General features: G+C 48.6%; 1 protein-coding gene across 1 annotated transcript in view; it reads right to left on the bottom strand.

Moving 5' to 3' along the window:
• TMEM229B (transmembrane protein 229B) overlaps positions 1 to 20,919 on the bottom strand; it is a 47,273-nt gene that overhangs the window by 11,538 nt on the left and 14,816 nt on the right. Inside the window, exon 2 of the mRNA XM_011994232.1 lies at positions 5,825 to 5,997. The gene's annotated coding sequence lies outside the window, so the exon portion shown is untranslated. The remainder of the gene's footprint in view (positions 1 to 5,824; positions 5,998 to 20,919) is intronic.

Below are 20,919 nucleotides of genomic sequence, written 5' to 3' on the forward strand. Positions count from 1 at the left end.
AGGAAGAAAGAAAGAAAGAAAGAAAGAAAGAAAGAAAGAAAGAAAGAAAGAAAGAAAGAAAGAAAGAAAAGAAAAGAAAGAAAGAAAAGAACAGAACAATGAAGAAGCAAGATGGGGGAGAGAGAAACAGGGTGTGCCCCAAGCCCAGATTCTGTTTCTGGGCAGCAGGAAGCCATGGGTAGTAGATGGAGGGGAAGCACACCACAGCAATGTCAGACAGTGTCCGAGGGTGGAGCTAGGAGAACATAGCTGGTCCATGCAAGACCAATGGGGGAAATGAAAGACCTGGGTCAGGGCAGAAGATGGGGTTGAAGACAAAGGAATAGGAGACAGTGTCATTGGCTGAGGTGGCAGCTCCCAGTGTGGTGGGGGAGATGATAATATTAGAGGCTGGGCATTGACTTGGATGCGTTTTCAGAACCCCACCCTCCAAACCCATTTCTAATCAGCACAGGAGTTGTGCTTAACTTTGAACTAGGACAGGCTCACCCACCCCATACAGGGCCTAGACAGGCCCCTATTCCCTGCCCTGGCCTCCAACCACCTGACTCACTGTACCCCTGGGCCCCTTCCACTAGCTCCTTGCTCAGCCCTGGGATCAGAGCCCTGATAAAGCCTGCAGCAGGAAGAACTGGCAGCTCAGGGGACCTTGGTTTCTTTCTCCTGGTGACAAACAAAACTGTCCTGAGACCTGTGACATGAAGATAGGACAGCCCAGGAACAGAAATTCAGAGTCGATTGAAGTGGAGGAGAGTGTGAGCAAGGTTGAATGCAGGAGGACAGTGTTTGGAGAGCAAAGGACAGCTTCACAAGCAGGGTTTGACTGAACAACACTCAAATCCAAGAGTCCTCATACCTGATGAAAGGGCCTGGGCAAACAGAGTCCCAGCAAAGGGCCAGGACTCAAGGTGACTTGTGAGGGCTGGGAACTACCCCTCCAAGGGAACAGGTGATGGGGAAGAAGAAGGGGAGCTGGCTTTCAGAGCCCTGCTCACTAAGAGCATCTCACCGGCTGCTCTCCGAGCCTGCTGTTCCACAGGGTGGCAGGGGACACGGCCAGCAGTTGAGAGGGGTAAAGAGGCTGCCATAAAAGTCTAAGACAGGCTGAAGGCAAAACCAGATGGAATAACTGCCCTTGGTTTTGTCAAAAATTCCCATCTTGTTTCAGGGGCCTAAGGTGCCACAACACAATGACTCTGGGAATTTTGTCCAGAGAAGCATCTGGCCAGAAAATCGGGATTCCCCTTCCATGCAACCGGCCTGAGAAGGCCTTCCGCTTTCACCCCACTCACTTCCCAAGCTTCACTCCCTAGCCCCAGGGATGCCCATCACTACAGTTCCATGTTCTGGGGAGACCCACAGCCCTTCTAGGAGGCCCCTGAGGGCAAGGCAGTGGGGGACAGCTTCAGGAACCCCTGGGTGGCTCTGTACTGAAGGTGAGTGGCTTCAATGAGGAAAGGGCAGAAACTTCCCTGAACTTCCCCTGTGGTCATCAAGTTAGCAGGGAGGAAAACAGGGCTTGCTCAGGGCCAGAAGGGAAGCAAGTGGAGGGAAACTCCTGTAGCCACTGGCTGGTGCACATGCCACAGATTTCCACCTTCTTGCTGTGGGCACCCACCCAGGAAAGCCCCTGGGATCAGTGATACTGCAGGCCTTGACAAAGTCCTCCCTCCACCTCCCAAGTCACAGTGATAATAATAACCAGGTACTCTTCTAAGTATTTCCATGTATTAACTGAAAAAAATCCTCAAGCCCATTTTACAGATGGGGAAAGTGAGGCAGAAAGAGACTACATTTTTTTTTTTAGATGGAGTCTCACTCTGTTACCCAGGCTGGAGTGCAGTGGCACGAACTTGCCTCACTGCAACCTCTGTCACCCTGGTTCAAGCAATTCTCATGCCTCGGCCTCCCGAGTAGCTGGGACTACAGGGAGCGCCCCCACACCCAGCTAATTTTTGTATTTTTAGTAGAGATGGGGTTTCACCACGTTGACCAGGCTGGTCTCCAACTCCTGACCTCAAGTGATCTGCCTGCCTGGGCCTCCCAAACTGCTCGGATTATAGGCATGAGCCACCACGCCTGGCTGAGCCTACATTCTAATAACTATAAAAGGCAAGTCTGGGATTCAAACCCCACAAATTGGGCTCCAGAGTCTTTGCTCCTAATCAGCACACTGCACTGCCCCCGAGGCTGACTACAGGCTCCTCTGAGGGCACCACCATTTTCTGAGTTCCTGCTTCTGGAAGGCTGGGATGGTATGTGGAGAGACAACAGGAAGTAAGGAGAAGGCTGTGAACTTCCAGGTGGATCGTTAACAAACATCCCAACTGAGCGTCAGAGCTCCTAACGGCTCCCAGCCTGTTCCTCAGGATCCACACAGAGGCCCTCTATGGTCAAAGCTGACAGTCACAGGACCGTGACAGTAACCAACCCTCAGGCCTCAAGGCATGCGCCACTCAAAGGCCCCTCACCAGGACACACAACCCAGAGGCCCCCTGACTGCCAGCCCACCCCAGTGCTCCTGGGAGTCTCAGATGGCCCAGCCCTGCCATGGAGAACTACCCCTCCAAGCAAACAGGTGATGGGGAAGGGGAAGGGGAGCTGGCTTTCAGAGCCCTGCTCACTAAGAGCATCTCACCAGCCAAGAGCAGGGCCAGCTGCCCAGAGGAGCAACAGTCAGCATGTCAGGAGCAACGGTCCAAACACAGAGGATTTTAGGGGGGCTCAGATCCCAAGCAAACCCCAGCAGGAGGCAGGGCAGGGTGAGTGGGCTTAGGGGATGGAGTCAGTTCTGGCACAGAGGTCCCTGGGGCTCAGGAAGCAAAGGACGCCCTGCACGGGGGAGCCGGCAGGCTGACATCCCAGACCTGTATGTGGCTGCCTTGCTGTTACCATTCAGATCTCAGCTCAGTTGTCACATCTCAGGGACTTTTGATTCCCCAGTCCAAAATAGCCTCTCTGTCACTCACATCATTCCACTTTATTTTCTACATAGCACTTTCACTTTCTGATATGTTGCTTCTTATTTATGGTCTGTCTCTCCTCAACTAGAATGAAAGCTTAATGAGGGCAGGGGCACTGTCGTGTTCACTGCTGTGTAATCAGTGCCTAGAGTGGTGCCTGGCAATAATACCTAGTAATACTTGTGGAATGAACGGATGGATGAATGGGCCCAAAAAGGCCCAGGCCCTTAAACACTGATGAGGGCAGGTATAAACACTAGCTGCCTCAGTCTCTCTTCCCTCCTTTCTTGAGAAATATAGCCTTATAAAATGTTTAATTCTCGCATTTAATTTTTTTCTGATTAAAGCAACATGTGCTGAAATTTAAACATTACAGAATGACATAGAAAGCAAAAGTTCCCTGTAATCACACATCTTAGAGAAAGTCACTATTAATGGTATGTTGTGTAGTAATCCAGATTCAATTTTATTTTTTAAAAAGCCAATCCATGCATCATAGAAAAAGCATTCATAGGCCAGGCATGGTGGCTCACACCTGTAATCCCAGCATTTTGGGAGGCTGAGGCGGGAGGACTGCTTGAGCCCAGGAGTTTGAGACCAGCCTGGGCAACATAGTGAGACCTCATTTCTAATAAAGAAAAAGCATTCATAATTCCAGGCTAACAGAGATTATCATTTCTCCTTTGCAATATTTTCCTATGTATGTATTTTACAAGTCACCATAATATACTTATTCTGCAACCTGCCATTTTTACTTGTCATAGCTATTTTTCCAAGTTGTTATATAGCCTCTGTGCTTGTGATTATAATGGCTGTGTAATATTCCAGCAAGTGGAAAACTGTAATTTACTTAACCTAGATGTCCAAAGGAAACAACTGTTTCCCATTCTACTACTGCAGATGATATAACGAGAATTACCTTTAATGCCTGTAATGGAAGAATTTAGTCCTTTTCTTCTCTGGTAATATTTCCTAATAAGATTTCTTAATGGATAATTCCAGAAGGGGAATCACTGAACCAAATGGTACAACAGCCTTAAGGCTGATGGTATAAATTGCTGTGGGGAGACGTGTCTCCCATCTGAGTCATCACGCTCCCACAGAGGCATCCATGGCCATCTCTCTACCTCCAACCCCCCTTCTACAGTCTAGGCTTGCTCACACCACCCTGGCTACAAATCAACTCAAGAACACACTTCCTGAAAAACACTCCAGTCAAACTGACTTTGCAAGCCTAGGCTGAGTGGAAAACAGATTCTGGCCCTGAATTATAAACTCTCAACTAGGAGAGTCAAGATCTACCTAAAGTGGAGAAAGACCTGATTACTCCTTTTCTACTCCCTGCAAATTCCTGCATGGAATCTGAAGCTCTGGGCTCCCATGGACCAGCCTAGGAACTCCTAAAAAAGCTTGTCTCTTCAAGATTGCAAAAGCCCAGCTCTGCCTGCCATGCCTTCTGGGGAACTTCCTTCCTGCAGGTCTCTGATCCCACCAGGCTACAGGCCCTGCATAGACATAACAGCCTTCAGGCCAGACAGGCCTCTGGGGGTTGGGAAAGCAGCCAATTGTCATTTTTTAAGGCATCATAATTAAGGAAAAGCCAGGGGCTGAGGCTGGAAAGAAAGGCCTGTAAGGACAGGCAGGGCTGTGCAGTTAGGAGCCTCTCGCCCTACCTCGAGCTTGTCTTGCTGAGGAGGAGATGCTGTTGCTGACATGTGGCAAAAACAAGAGGACCTGCTCCTCCAGATCCCCTGGTGGTCATTCTTATGGCAACTAAGGCTCACAAATCTCCCCACCTCCCAGGGCCCTGGATGCCCTACTCCAGGCCTCCTAGACCAGCACCACATGCATTGCTCATGGCTTCTGGGCAGAGTCCAGTCCCAGGTGATGCACGGTCCTCACTGCACAGATCTGAAGCCTGACGGCCAAAGTAGATGCTGTTTCCCAGGTGTGGGTGCTCACTTCACTCACGCCAGCAAATCTGAATGATATGGTTTGGCTGTGTCCCCACCCCAAATCTCATCTTGAATTCCCACATGTTGTGGGAGGAACTGGGTGGGAGGTAATTGAATCATGGGGCCAGGTCTTTCTCATGCTGTTCTCGTGACAGTGAATAAGTCTCATGAGATCTGATGGGTTTTCGTTTTGTAGTCTTGCTCTGTTGCCAGGCTGGGGTGCAATGACATGATCTCGGCTCACTGCAACCTCCGCCTCCCAGGTTCAAGCCATTCTCCTGCCTTAGCCTCCCCAGTAGCTGGGACCACAGGTGCATGCCACCACGCCCAGCTAATTTTTGTATTTTTAGTAGAGATGGGTTTTCACCATGTTGGCCAGGATGGTCTCAATCTCTTGACCTTGTGATCTGCCCACCTTGGCCTCTCAAAGTGCTGGGATTACAGGCATGAGCCACCGTGCCCGGCCAATCTGATGGTTTTATAAGAGGGAGTTTCCCTGCACAGGCTCTCTCTCTTTGCCTGCCACCATCCATGTGAGATGTGACTTGCTTCCCCTTGCCTTCCACCATGATTGTCAGGCTTCCCCAGACACTTGGAATTAATCCTCTTTTTCTCTATAAATTTTCCAGCCTTAGGTATATTTTTATCAGCAGCATGGAAACAAACTAACACACTGGGTCTGGCCTGGCTTTTAGAGGCCATGTGGCCATAAGACGGCTCCAGCATGTGATGGCCCAATATTGCTTGACATTCCCCTCCCATTGCAGAACTGCAGCCCTGCGACAGGACCTTGGATGGGGAACAGACTCAGAACTAGAACCTCCAGACTTGTGCCCATGCTGATGAGGTGCTGAGCAGGCAGGATCACTGGGCTGGTGATCCCCTGGGTGCTTGTAACATACTCACTTATCACACCCTTGAGTGTGCAGCTCACAACAGACATCAGGATCTCTGTCCAGGAGTGTCCCAGGATAACCTTTGTTGGCTGGGCCTCAGTGCCATTCTCAGCAACGTAGGCAAGCATCAGCCCTAGGACTCAGGTGATCCTTGGCTGGGGGGCTGGCAGCTTCCATGTGTCCCTGGAAATAAAAGAGGAGGCCTTTATCAGCTCAGACTGCCCCCAGCAGATCCAAGGCAAACACTGCAAGGACCTGGGCTCTGGGGTCAGCACCAGACACTCATCCCCACCTTGGCCACCAAGGCCCCCTCCTGCCCCCTCCTCTCTGCATCCAGTTTGCTCAGGTCTGATTAATCCAGCCACAAGAGTCTGGGATGGTCCTGGACAATCCACATGTCGGGGGTTAGGACTTAGGGCTTCTTGCCTGAATGTGTGCACACTTGTGAATCTGAGAGGAGCTATAATTTTAGAATCCAGTTACATCCTCATTCAGCTTCAAATTACATTCTCACCTTCACCCTGTAGTGGGTACATCTGTTCTCAAGGGCGGTCAGAACCTCATGGAAGGCAGACAATGTAGGACATCTGTTTCAGCATTTTGAAAGCAGAGAACAACCGCACATGCAGAAAAACAAAATGTGTGCTAAATCTTTCTATGTACAATTCTACCTCTCCAATATTTATTCATCTCATTTTATTATTTTGGTTGAGGCCCTTCCTATGAACATCAGTAGTCGGCTACAAGCTAATACAAATCTTACTTTATAATGCCCTTTGCCATGTACTTAAAAAAAAATCAAATAGAGACAGGTCTTGCTATGTTGACCAGGCTGGTCTCAAACTCTTGGCCAACCCTCCCACCTCAGTCTCCCAAAGTGCTAGGATTATAGGTATGAGCCACTGTGCCCGGCCAGCCGGGTACACATTTTTAATACTATTAGGGATACTTGACTTGACTATTTAATGGAGATTCCAACATTTTTTGTTTTAATATGAAAGTGCTAAAGCTTCCCTGAAAACCCCCTGGATATAGCACCATCTGCATACGCCCATGGACAGCACTCAGGCCTAGCATGGCCCTCTGGGACAGCCCAGCCACTCAGAAGTTGAGAACAGTATGTGGCTAGGGGTGGGAGCTGGCACTCCCCCGTGGATGACCAGGCAGGACGGACCAGAGGCGCTGGCCTGTGCTGATGCCCATGTCCACCTTCCTCCCTCCCCTCTGACCCCCAGGCTCTCTGAGTAGATGCCACTTGGGCCCTTGCTCAAGCTGACAACCTGTGAGGCAGCCAGGCAGCCGAGGAGAAGTGAAAGGGCAGGAATGGGGGACCTGAAACTCACTGTATGGTGTGGTTTCGGGGGGTGCCTCCCTTAGGTCTCCCCTAGGGGCCTCTGCACTGAGAGCTTCACAGTGGGCTGCTGTACTCAGCCTTGCCTTCCCCCGACCCCCCGGCTCCTTCACAAATGGGACCCTCCAACCCTCCCCAACCTGTCCATCTTTCCCACTTCTCCCAGCCTGCCGGATGGCGGACAGGATCACCTTGGCACGTACCTATCACCTTGAGGAAAAGGCTTTAACGGGGCATGTCCGAACCCTCTGGGACTCCCTCTCCACCAGCACCACAAGGACCATGTGCCTGGAGAATTCAATCCCACCTGTGGCGACTTCCCCTACCCTAGGCCCTCAGCCACATCCACAGCACAAGTCAGAACTAAAACAGAAACAGAAACCAAAGACCACATCCTGTCGGCACAGCCTGAGGGTTACTGCAGCCAGCTCTGGAAGCCCACTGCCTGCTGGGGTGCAGCCCTGGCACACGAAGCCCCAACACTCAGAACAGGCTCCTTTTGGGGGCAGCGTCCCACCAGACACCTCCCGCTTCCTGATTGGCAGGCTTTTTCCCCAGGAAAAACTTAGTTGCAGGGAGGAAGAGATGATGGTGCTGCAGGGGTCACACCTCTTCCTCCAAGTGCATAAGCTGTCCCTAGGCCTCACTGACACTCCCTATCCCCCAAGAGTAGGTCCCAGGAGACAGAGGACATGAGGCTCCTTTGAGGACTGCAGGACCTGAACCAGAGGTTCTTGGAGCATATGAATGAATGATGAGCCTTTATAGGAACTAACATATGGATGGAACTTAGATCCTCTCTCATGATTTTCTCAGGCTCCTGTGGGGCAGGGAGGGCAGAAATGGTCACCTCTATTTTAGAAATGAAAACACAGAGGGTTCAGGACAGTAAGAGATTTGGCCATATCCAAACATTTGATTCAAATCCCAGTCCTCAGCCTCCAGAATCACCCTGTCCCTATACGACATGCCTTGGAACTGCTTCCCACCCAAATCTCATCCTTAAGGCACATGTCTGCACGCAAGGGTCTTCAAGTCTGTGTAATCTACTTAGTCCGTTCCAAATAAGCTGCTTATTTTGCAAACTTACAGCTGAGTTTGTCCATGCAGCTTCTCGTAAATATGCCTGAGACGCTGCTGGGAGCATGAAGAAGCAGAGACCACCGGCCTGTTTCAAGCCCTATCATCTCTCCTGCCCTCCTCTGCAGCCACCATTCTGACTCCTTCTTCCAGACCCTGCTCCCTCCTCACTCCTTTGCCATGCCATCCCACAGCCTCCAGGTCATTCCATCACTGATGTTCCCAGGGGGATCTGACCATCCTTCAACTGAAACATGTCGTCCCATCTTAAAATTATTTATTTGTATCTATTTCCCCTACCACACTATGAATTCCTTGAGATCATAAAATTTCTGCTGGATGGATGGACAGGCAAGGTGAAGAAGGGCCCAGCTACACCTAAATTCTTGGGCAACTGAAACATCTAGTGTTACTAATCACACATAGCAATGTCTTGTGTTTTTCTCTAATTTCTGGGTCACCATCACAGATGGGTTGTCTCCCACAAAGCGCCATACATGTCGGTTTACTACAGGCAAGGCTGTCTCTGCAGGTGAAGGAAGCAAGGAGGGTGCTCACTCTCCTTTCTCCCATCTCCAGGAGTCATTGCACCACCAGAGAATGAAGAGAGGCAGAGTGGGCAGTCTGGGTTTGCACAACACAGAAGACATGTCCAACATCACGCAAGGAAGACTGGGGCAGGAACAGACTGTCCCAGGCATCAGGGGAGATACTGCAGGCTCCTACAGGGGCAAGGGGCCAAGCGCAGGTTCAGGTCAGAGAATAACAACTCCTGTTCTGTTATTTCTACAATGTGCTGGCACTCTCAAAACCCACATCAGTTTTCATGCACGTAGGATTCACTTCCCAAAGAGGCTACTGGCAGGAAATTCCCTTTGCATCATTTTCTCTCCTTTCCTATAACTATTTAAGGTAAGCTGGGCTTGCAGGATTGAGTCTCTGCTTCTCTGACCGGAACCTAAAAACCAGATCTCTCTCCCCGGCCCCTCATCATCTCCTTGGCCTGGAACCTAACACTGGAGACAGAAAGTATGCAGGCAAACACTATCTCTGTTTTCTTACCCCCACTCTCCTTTTCCTTAACCCTCCCCAAATCTCCCTATAAAGCAAAAGAAGTGTTTTTCCTTCTGCTCTCACACTCAAAGCAGAGCACTTCTGTGACCAGATATGGGGTGGGCATGGAGGGGGTCCCCCACCCCAAACAATTCTCCAGCGGATACCAACTGGGTCTCCTACAGTTCATTTAAACTCTGATGCTGTCTATCCCGAGATAGCAGTGGACCCCACATTTTGAGGGCTCAGTCCCACAAGATTGCCCCCACTTCAGAGGCCAGTCACACACAGTAAATCATCACCTACACTTCTGACCAATTGGCTACAAACCAGGTTGACCCCCTCCGTGGGTTCTATTAATTTGCTAGGATGGCTCACAGAACCCGGGGAAACACTTACCTTTACTGATTTATTATAAAGGGTGCAGATGAACAGCCAGATGCAGAGATGGATAGGGTGACGTATTGGCGGTCACCCACCAGCACCGCCACATGTTCAGCCACCCAGAAACCTATCAAATCTTGTTCAGGAGTTTTTATGTAGCTTGATCTCCACCCTCCCACACCTTTCTTGGAGGTTGGATGGTGGGGTCAAATGTTCTAGTCCTCAATCCTCTAAGCATTTGGTCTTTCTGGTGACTGGCTCCATCCTGAGGCTGTATAGCCCCTCCACCACCCCACCACTTCCCCAGTAACTTCATTAGCACAAACTCGGGTGTTATCAAAGGTGCTTATTATGAATAACAAAAGGCATTCCTTTCACTCAGGAAATGTCAAGGGTTTTAGGAGCTCTATGACCAGGACCTGGGACAAAGACCGAATACATTTCTTATTACACCACACTCTGACCCAGGTGCCCACAAAGTAGAGAAGATGCCTAAAGGCCCACTGGGGAACCCTCTGGTTACTCAAAGCCCCCAGTTCTTCCCACGTGACTCAGAACAGCCACTTTTACTTATCCTAGAGTAAGAAAAGCCCTGAGCACAAATGGATCTGGTAAGTTCCTACACCGAGGAGGGGCCAAGCTCAACTACAAAAGCAATCAGTATTCCAGATCCCCTGAGGGGAAAGCCTGTGTCTGTCCAGCTCCCCTGGGAAGCAAGGAGAGGCCCAGGCCGTGCGGGCCTGCCTGGCATGGGGAAGGTGTGTGGAGACGGGAGCCAGGCCCCAACCCCACCGGGCCCTGTCCTTCCCCTCTGTGCCCCTTGCTCTGAGCTTGGAAGCTGCATTGTCTGCCTGACATCTCTTCTGTCTCACTTGGAGACCACCTGTCTTGTCCCTCTCCTCTCCCCCTTCCTTCTCCCTATGTAGCCCACTCTATCTCACATGCCCCTCTCAAAATCCCCCTCTGAGCAAACCCTGACCACCCAACTCCACCATCTTGGAGGGTGGTCTCTGGTCCCATGTCCCTTTCCTCCCATTCCCACCTCCGGCACTCAGTAGCTGCTGCTCGCTGCCTGAAAGGCTGGACAGCTGCTGGGCTCTCTAATTAGCTGCCTGGCCGCCGTCCCAGAGCGAGGCATGTGTTACTGTAAAGAGCTGCCTCACCTTGCCTTCATCAATAATCCCCTATGCAGATCCCATCAGGCAGTGGCTGAGAGGCCCTAGAATACTCTGCACGTAAGACCAGGAAGCCCTCTCCTGTCAGCCAGAAAAAAGAGGCAGTGGCCTCACAGACTCACTGGCAAAGTGACCAGGATTTTATCTGGGTTCTCCCCATTACTGCCCATGTCCTGAGGGTGTCCTGGAGGTTACTCCACCACACTGCACCTTCAGAAGCGACGAGGACCCTGCCCCTTTGTTGCCTCACCAGGGATGCAGAAAGAAGCCCAGCAGGGCTTTCAGAAGACAAGCCTGGACTGCTCCTATGGTGTGACACTAGGACTCTGCTTTTCACAGCCTGTACAACCAAGCCACCCAGAGATTTCTAAACAACCAAGGAACTTAGTACAAGAAGTCCTGTGGTAACTGGTTTGTTTATTCAAGGTGTTGTATTCCAGTAGTCAACAAATATTTATTGAGACCCAGTGAAGGCCAGGTACTGTACCATGTGTGAACAAAACAATGGTCCTGCCCCCTTGGAGCTCACAGGCAGGTGGGAGATCAACAATAACTAAGCAGTCCCAAACATACTATAATTTCTAATATTATGCCATGAAGATGGGGAAGGCCAGGTAGGGGAAAGAAAGAAACCAGATGCTGGAGGGTGAGTCTTAAATGTTAAGGAGGTAGCATTTGGGCATAGGTCAGAAAGATGAGAAGAAGCCATGCAAAGAACTTTGGGAAAAGCATTCCAGGCAGAGAGGACAGTTAGTGAAAATACCCTGAAGTAGGAGAAAGTTAGACAAAGTTTGAGAAACAGCAAGGCCAGAGTAGCTGGTGTTAGGCAGTTTCTCTTCAAAGGTTTCAGTACCTGGTTCTTTGTTCTATTCTGAAAGTAATCTTACCCATCCATCTATCAGCCCTCCCCATCTTTGTTGCACCCAAACACACCCAAGCATGTCCCATCACCTATGTACTCGTCTTTCCCTTCAAGTGCCCACCCTTGCCTCCTTTGATGATGTCAACAGTAGCCTATCGGAATTAGTTTAGATTGTGCAGTCCAACCCCAGCCAACACGGGGAGGACACAGGAACAGGGTCTGCGTTAGGGATAAAAACCCCTGCTCTCCTTTGTTCAGTGTGCTCCTGTGATTGTAACTGACAAAGGCAGCACCCTTCTGCAGAAGTAAATTGCCTTGCTGAGAAAACTTTTTTTGCCTGAGTGCTGGTTTCACTTTGCTACACTGAGCTTTATTTCCAACACTGGGGGGTCAGTGTGCTTTGGATGCTGTCAATACCCTGCCTGTTGGGGTGAGCATCAGGCCCCAGCCTGGCCAATCACAGCACCGCATTCCCCTGGTTCTGTGATTGGTTCAGGGATGGATACATGCTCCAGTCAGAGCCAATCCTGAGATTATTCTTGTTGGAATGGCCACAAAGACCACAAAAGAGGAATCTTCTTTTTTTTTTTTTTTTTTGGACTTGGAGCTATAAGGATGTCAGTCTGAAATTGACAAGGTAAGGCCAGGGACAGTGGCTCACACGTGTAATAAACTTATTTATTTATTAAAAATAAATCAGTTTTTTTTTTTTTTTTTTAATTGAAGGATGAGAATTGTTCTGGGGAATCTGTGACAGTTGCTGTCTGCTCTCCATCTGAACCAATTGGGACCGTTCCTTTCCTTAAGTAACAGCCCACAGGAAAGGCCAGCATGCAGTCAGCTGGACACTGACCCCAGCCACACCAGGCACCTCCACCATAAGCCTTAAGCCCAACAACCCCTGCCCTTCGCTCAGCCCCTTGCTGGACAGCTCCATATACTGAGAAAGCACCCAGTCTTGCTAATGCTCAAAATATGGCTTCAAACAGCACTTAGGCAAGAGTAATTAAAGGGAATGTTATCTCAGTCAGTCTCTCATTAGCCACGTAATTAGACTGCTGAAAATAATTAACATTCCTTTTGACAAAGGATAAGAGGACCCATTACGTTCATTAGGACAGCCTCAAACCAGCCTGAGAAAGGCAAGAAGAGAATTTAGAAATGAGACCCAAAGAGGTTATGCAGCTTTCTCAAGGTCACAGTGCTAGTAAGGGCAGGGCTAGGATTTGAAGCCAGGCAGTGTGCCTGTGGGTTCTGTGCTCTATCAAAGAAGCAGCTATGGGGGCTACAAGGTTTCAGCCAGCAAATCTAGGCACAGGAAGGGCCCTGAATTGGTGGTTATTGAATTTGGAGCAGCCAGGCCAGTCGGCCGTTCCCCTGCCCACCATGCTTATACTCTGGACACTAGGGTTGAGAAGTGTCCAGAGTATAAGGGGATGCCTAGACCAGTTCTTGCCAGTGCCCAGCAGGTACATCCCACCCTCCTGTCCACAGCCAGTGGTGGCTGGCTCTGGTGCACAGAATCAGCGTTCACAGAGAGGTGACCTGAAGACCTCAAAATCCAACAGAGGAACACAGAACAAAGGCTCATCCAACATTTGACAAGAACCAGGGCTACAGAAGAAGCACCAAATTTAAAAACAGAAGTGGCCAGATGCAGTGACTCATGCCTATAATCCCAGCGCTTTGAGAGACTGAGGCAGGAAGATTGCTTGAAACCAAGTGTTTGAGACCAGTCTGGGCAACATAGTGAGACTTTGTCTCTACACAAAAATTTTAAAATTAAATAAAGCAAATGGGGCAAAATGTGAATCACAGGTGAATCTGGGTAAAGAATATATGAGTGTTTTGTACTGTTCTGGCAACTTTTCTGTACGTTTGAAATTATTTCTAAATAAAAAGTTTGGAGGCAAAAACATCAGGGACCCTCTTGTTAGGACAGGGGGTGGGGCCCAGAAACAGACATGGAGGCAAATCCAGGGAGAACCACACTGGTCATCAGAGGTCTACACTGGGCACAAAAATTCCAGCTCTGGGGTTTCTGCCTGCCAAATCCCTCCTGGAAACATTTCCTCTTCCAATTTGGCCCTCCTTTTTCTTGCTTCTCCACTGAGTTACTCCCTCCACCTCCCAGGATCAGCAATCTTGCAGAAGGCATCCATCCTAATGCCAGAAGACAGGGTTAAACTTTGGAGTCTATTCGCATGTGTAGTTAGTATCTCCTGGAGATGTTTTCACACCTGTTTTGTCCACAGCCCATAATAACGAGTCAGGTTACATTTGTTAAACCACAGCCTTCTAGATTTTTTTTTTTTTTTTTTTTAGATGGAGTTTCACTCTTGTTGCCCAGGCTGGAGTGCAACGGCACAATCTCGGCTCAGCGTAACCTCCGCCTCCCAGGTTCAAGCGATTCTTCTGCCTCCGCCTCCTGAGTAGCTGGGATTACAGGTGCCTGCCACCATGCCCAGCTAATTTTTGTATGTTTAGTAGAGATGGGGTTTCACTGTGTGTTGGCCAGGCTGGTCTTGAATTCCTGACCTCAGGTGATCCACTCACCCTGGCCTCCCAAAGTACTGGGATTACAGGCGTGAGCCAACATGCCCGGCCAGCCTTCTGGATTTTATATTTTATTTCCCCCAAAGTTCTGTGCTATTCCGAGTCACACTGCCTGACTTAGGCCTTCAGGCCATGTTCCTCCCTTCTGAGCTCTCACGCAGGCTTTCTAGGGTAGATGCCCCATTTCAACACCTCAGCACCATCACAACCACCTAATTCCAAAGCAAAGCCCTCAGACACAGGCACAGCCTCCTCCTCAGGTTCATTGTCACAGCTGTGTGTGGCCATGTTAGATAATGCACAGCCAGACAGCTGAAAGAGTCTTTACCCACTGTAGTCCCAGCTATTCAGGACTCTGAGGTGGGAGGATTGCTTGAGGCCAGGAGGGCAAGGCTGCAGTGAGCCGAGAGGGTGCCACTGCACTCCAGCCTGGATGACAGAGTGTGACCCTGTCTCTTAATATTATTTTTAAAAAGTTTGTATCTATTTATTTTGAGACCAGGTTATGAGACTGGCTAATTTTTTTATTTTTGGTAGAAACAGGGTTTTGTCATGTTGCCCAGGCTGATCTCAAATTCCTGGGCTCAAGTGATCCATCCACCTAGGCCTCCCAAAGTGCTGGGATTACAGGTGTGAGCCACTGCTCCCGGCCTTTTTTTTTTTTTTTTTTTTTTTTCGAGACAGGGTCTGGCTCTGTCACCCAGGCTGCAGTGCAGTGGCACGATCTCGGCTCACTGCAGCCTCTGCTACCCAGGTTCAAGTGATCCTCTCACCTCAGCCTCCCAAGTAGCTGGGACCACAGGCGCACTCCATTACACCCGGCTAATTTTTCGTATTTTTGGTAGAGACGAAATTTTGCCATGTTGCCCAGGCTGGTCTCAAACTCCTGAGCTCAAGCAGTTTGCTCACCTCAGCCTCCCAAAGTGTTGGGATTACAGGTGTGAGCCACGTGGCCGGCAGATATCCTGTCTCAAAACAAAGAGAGACCCACTTAGGACTAAAGGGACTCAGACAAACCATGCTATTGTACACATTCACTAGCTTATTAATTTGGGAATCTTTACATGCATATTTTATGTCCAGACCACTGAATGCAATGTAGGCTGGGGCATGAATGCTGACGCACAACAGCAGGGCTGGTTGTTTTTTAAAACACTGGCAATATAAGAGCTTGGAAATTCTACAGTACCATCCAACATCAGAAAACTAATAATAACTTACATTCTTACAGTGCTTTTTACTTAAGCGAGACATTTCAAATTCATCTCAGCATTCATGCATTCACTCACACATTCATTAAACATTTACTCAGTATCTATTTTGTGCCACCAGGTACATTCAAAGACCACAAAGTCAAAGACCCCAGCCCAGGGCCAAAAGAAGCTGACATTCTATATGGTCCTGGATTACCCATCTGCACACTACACACATGCTTAGGACACCAGCCACCATGGGGCACCAAGAAAATTATTTTAAAGAAGAAAAAATGAGAGAGAATACAAATGAAGTCATTTGGCTTCAGCACACATATAAATTATCTGTGTTTTATATTATAATTTAGAACTATATTAATTTATTTTTAATTGCTTATGGGACCCTAATATCATCAGTGTTGAGGGCCTCTAACTCAGTCCAAACAGTAAATCAGGGATTACAATCCTAAATGCTAACAATCTTAAATGCTAACAAGGGTCAAGCAGCTACCACAAATTAGTGAAGGCTATTAAGAAACACAACACACCAGTCTGGCCAACATGGCAAAACCCCATCTCTATTGGACACTGGGGTTGAGAGCCAGGCATGGTAGTGTGCACCTGCAACCCCAGCTACCCGGGAGGCTGAGGCAGGACAATCGCTTGAACCAGGGAGGCAGAGGTTGCAGCAAGCTGAGATCGTGCCACTGCACTCCAGCCTGGGCAACAGAGTGAGACCCTGTCCAAAAAAAAAGAAAGAAAAGAAAAGAAACATGACAAAAATTAGCGAAGCCTATTAAGAAGCCAAGACTGACAGGACTCGGTGAGTGATTTATTGGGAGGGAGATTGAGAGGGAGGAGTCGAGGATGACACCCAGACTTTTTTTTTTCTTTTTTTTGAGACAGGGTCTCATACACTGTCATCCAGACTGTGAGTGCAGTGGCAGAATCTCAGCTCACTGCAAACTCTGTCTCCCGGGTTCAAGCGATTACCCTGCCTCAGCGTCCTGAGTAGCTAAGATTATGGGCACGCACCACCACACTCATAATCTTAGCCCCCACCAGGGGGCTAATTTTTGTATTTTTAGTAGAAAAAGGGTTTCACCATATTGACCAGGCTGGTCTCGAACTCATGACCTCAAGTGATCCGCCCGCCTCGGCCTCCCAAACTGCTGGGATTACAGGTGTAAGCAACTGTGCCCGGCCTAACATTCAGACTTCTGACTTGCACAATGGTACCCAAGAGAAGAGCTACAGGAAGAGGTACGAATCTGGGGACCCACAATGGGCTGCCTTTTAGGTGCTCTAAGTCTGAGGTGCTCCAGGACATGTGGGAACAGTCAGTTTGGGACCCCACCTGGATGAAGCACTGCAGAGGAGGAGCACACTGTGGAGAAGGTACATGGGGTGACATCTGGGGCTGGTGGAGGACGAGGTGCTTTGAAGGGGCCAGAGAGGCAGGAGGACACCCAGGGAAGCGGAGGCAGGAGAGTGCTGGAGGCTGTGATCAACTGCAGTTGTAAGCTGGCCAGGGACAGAGAAAGTTAAGCAGCACACTAAAGAGCATGTGAGATGGAGGAGTGTAGGTTGGGCGCGGTGGCTCTCGCTTGTAATCTCAGCCCTTTGGCAGGCTGAGGTGAGATGATGGCTTGAGCTCAGGAGTTTGAGACCAGCCTGGGTAACATAGCAAGACCCCATCTCTACAAAAAATTTAAAAGGTAGCCAGGCATGGTGGTGCAGGCCTGTGGTCCAAGCAATTTAGGAGGCTGAGGTGGGAGGATCCTTGAGCCCAGGAGGTCGTGGCTGCAGTGAGCTATGATCATGCCACTGCACTCCATCATGGGCAACAGAGTGAGACCCTGTCTAGAATTTTTTTTTTTTTTTTTTAAGAAGAGAGAAAAATGCTTCCTTTAGGCCAGGCATGGTGGCACACACCTGTAATCCCAGCACTTTGGGAGGCTGAGGTGGATCACTTGAGTTCAGGAGTTCAAAATCAGCCTGAGTAATATAGTGAGACCCCATCGCTACAGAAAGAAAAGATGGAGGAGAACTGTGAGGGGAGCTAACTAAGATAGTGTGTGCAATGACTCTTGAGAAATTAGTTTGTGAAGAAAAGGAGAGAGAAAAGCTGCTGGAAGGGAAGCAGAGGTGAGACAGGTGTCCTCCCTCTGCCTCCCTCCTTTCTTCCTATTCTCTTCCCTTCCCCCTTTCTTTCTTTCTTTCCTTTCTTTCTTTCTCTCTCTCTTTCTTTCTTTCCTTTTTCTTTCCTTCTTTCTTTTTGTTTTTTGTTGTTGTTGTTGTCTTTTTTTTTTTTTTTTTGAGCCAGAGTTTCATTCTTGTTGCCCAGGCTGGAGTGCAATGGCACACAGTCTCGGCTCACTGCAACCTCTGCCTCCCAGGTTCAAGTGATTCTCCTGCTTCAGCCTCCCAAGTAGCTAGGATTACAGGTGCCTGCCACCACGCCTGGCTAATTTTTGTATTTTTGGTAGAGATGGAGTTTCACCATGTTGGCCAGGCTGGTCTCAAACTCCTGACTTCAGGTGATCCACCTGCCTTGGCCTCCCAAAGTGCTGGGATTACAGGCGTGAGCCACCGTGCCTTTCTTTCTTTCTCTCTATCTCTCTCTTTAAAGATAAGAGAGACCTAAGGATGTTTAAATAGTAAGGAGAAATTACAGCAAGGGAGAGCTCGTGGATAGGGTATACGCTGTGGGCACACACGAATGCCCTGGATTGTCTGGGGTCGCGGGAGGGCAGCACAGTGGGCATCCGTCCCAAGGTTAGGCCAGAAGCGTGTGTCATGGTCATCCCTTTTACAGAGAGGAGACCCAGGCACATGGAGTTAAGTGTAACCTACCTAAGGTCATACAAATACTGAGGTACGGTAGCCCAGGCCGAGAACACAGGTATCCCAGTCCTGGGCCCTCCTTCCAGTGCCAGGATGAGAAAGAGCTGAAGGGCAGCTCTTTCAGCACATGGTAGGTGGGGAATGCCACAGGTACTTACAAGTGGACACCTGGAATGCAATTCCCACACGGCCAACGAAAGAACTCTCCCACATGACTTTGGAACGTTCTACTGGACGTCACAGAGGTAAAACGTCCATTTATAATTATCTATATCAAGATTCGAACTCCCTTTCTAAAATAAACACAGCGGGGTTTTGCATAATTTTAACACATGCTGAGTTGTCTAGGAACACCATTAGCATGCAAAATGGAGGAGATACTGTACTCTGTGTTCTTTGGAGCTTTACCAGGAATGGTTCAGCATTTTGGAAAGTCACGTCAACCCCAGCAGCACCTCTCCTGGTATTTGAGTCACTCACACAATACACCTGTATCTTGTGGGTGTTTGTGGATGTTACATTCTCGGTGAGTCTATGCAAAGGTTCAAGCATCTGACTGCATCCTTCTGCCTTCTGTATGGTTGTGCCCAAGCAAGCACATGTTAGAATACATAATGATGTATTGCTGGGGCTCAGAAACCAATACCTCAAGGTCTCTCTGACCTTCTCCCCACCACCCATCTACTCTCCCAAAGGAGGATGAAGTTCTCTGAAGTTCCTTTATCTGCCTAAGATGCAGATCCACCAAAGAGAACAATTGTTTTCTCTTCTCCTCTGTAAGACCAAGAATGTAACCACATCTGAAAACCACACCTGAACAGACCCTTTACAAGTTAATGTCTGTTCCCAATCCATTCGTTCCTCCCTCATAATCTTTTATTACCCATCAACAGAATTCCTCATTGCCCCCCTCCCATACCTGGTTTGCCAAGACGTTCTGTAAGCTTCTGAGCCATGATGGAGGGTGGGCAACCACTCTGTGGTTCTCCCCGTGCACACATTAGTAGAGTTTATATGCTTTTTCTCCAATTAATCTGAGTTTTGTGAGTTGATTTTTGCAAACCTTCAGAAGGCAAAGGGGAGACTTTGCTTTGACCCCTACAGTATTATAACTAACTTTCCCTTATTTCTTTCTCCTTTAGAGTATGGTTGAGGCATTATACTGACTCTTAAAAACTTATATTTACAAATATTTACTAAATAAAAGACAGGGCTACCATTTCAGATAATGTGTCCTAAAAGCAAGGGAAACTGCAATGCCAAGAAAGATGAAGGAGTGAGCAGAATTAAGGTAGCTTCAAGTGATCAATCTCCCAAAATAAAGGCAACGTGTTTTGTTGCTGTTGGTTTTTCTTTTTTAAGACGGAGTCTCCCTCTGTCGCCCAGGCTGGAGTGCAGTGGCACGATCTCGGCTCACTGCAGCTTCCATCTCCTGGGTTCAAGCGATTGTCCTGTCTCAGTCTCTCAAGTAGCTGGGATTACAGGTGCACACCACCATCTTGATTAATTTTTTTTGTATTTTTAGTAGAGACGGGGTTTCACCCTGTTGGTCAGGCTGGTCTTGAACTCCTGACCTCAGGTGATCCACCCACCTTGGCCTCCCAAAGTGCTGGGATTACAGGCAGGAGCCACTGAGCCCAGCCAAGGCAATGGTTTTATTTATTGATTTATTAGTTATTTAATTTTAGAAACAAGGTCTTGCTCTGTTGCCCAGGCTGAAGTTCAGCAATGTGATCACAGGTCACCATAAACTCAAACTCCTGGGTTCAAGCAATCTTCCTGCCTTAGCCTCCCAAGTAGCTAGGACTACAGGCACATGGCACAACACCCAGGTAATTTCTTAATTTTTTTGTAGATATGAGGTCCTGCTATGTTGCTCAGGCTGGTCTCAAACTCCTGGCCTCAAGTGATCCTCCTGCCTCGGCCTCCCAAAGCACTGGGATTATAGGCAGTGGCCACTGTGCCCCACTAAAGGTCTTTTATTGATATCAGCTGGGTACACGGACAATGTAGTCAACCTATGGAGCTTAAAAAAACTATTCAGTTGGCACCTTTGGGAAATTTCATTTCCCTGACTAATTCAAATTACATTATATCTCAGCATTTTCCAGCGTAATGACAATAGGTAGAAGACCACAAGTTATCTGAAGAGGCCAGGGAAATCATAAATGTTTCAAAGTCTGGAGGCAAAGATTGTTTAGATGAAGTCAAATAAATAGGTGCCAGGCTTGGTCTGTGGAATATCTTCCTTAATGGACAAGAAGATGAGTAAACAGTATGTAAGAGGATGCTTTAGTATATTTATGGAAAATGCTATATCGTGAGGAAGCATGGACAGGAATAGGGGTAGAGAAGTGATGATCCCAGAAGACCTCCAATAGGTTAAAAAGGCAGTGTCAGAAATACCTATGGCTCAGACTCTGAGAAGGGCTGGTTATTTAATAGTGTGGGAAAGGCAGCCTCAATTCCCACAAGTATGACCATCACTGCTAAACAGCAACAAAGGATAAAAAAATATATATATGCCCTTCAATTGAGGGGATAGCTGATTCATGGGTCCTCCACCATCTGAGGACACCTGGGGGCTGGGGATTAAGGAGGGGC

Source organism: Mandrillus leucophaeus, unplaced genomic scaffold, assembly GCF_000951045.1.
Source record: "Mandrillus leucophaeus isolate KB7577 unplaced genomic scaffold, Mleu.le_1.0 Scaffold448, whole genome shotgun sequence".
Taxonomy (NCBI): Eukaryota; Metazoa; Chordata; class Mammalia; order Primates; family Cercopithecidae; genus Mandrillus; species Mandrillus leucophaeus.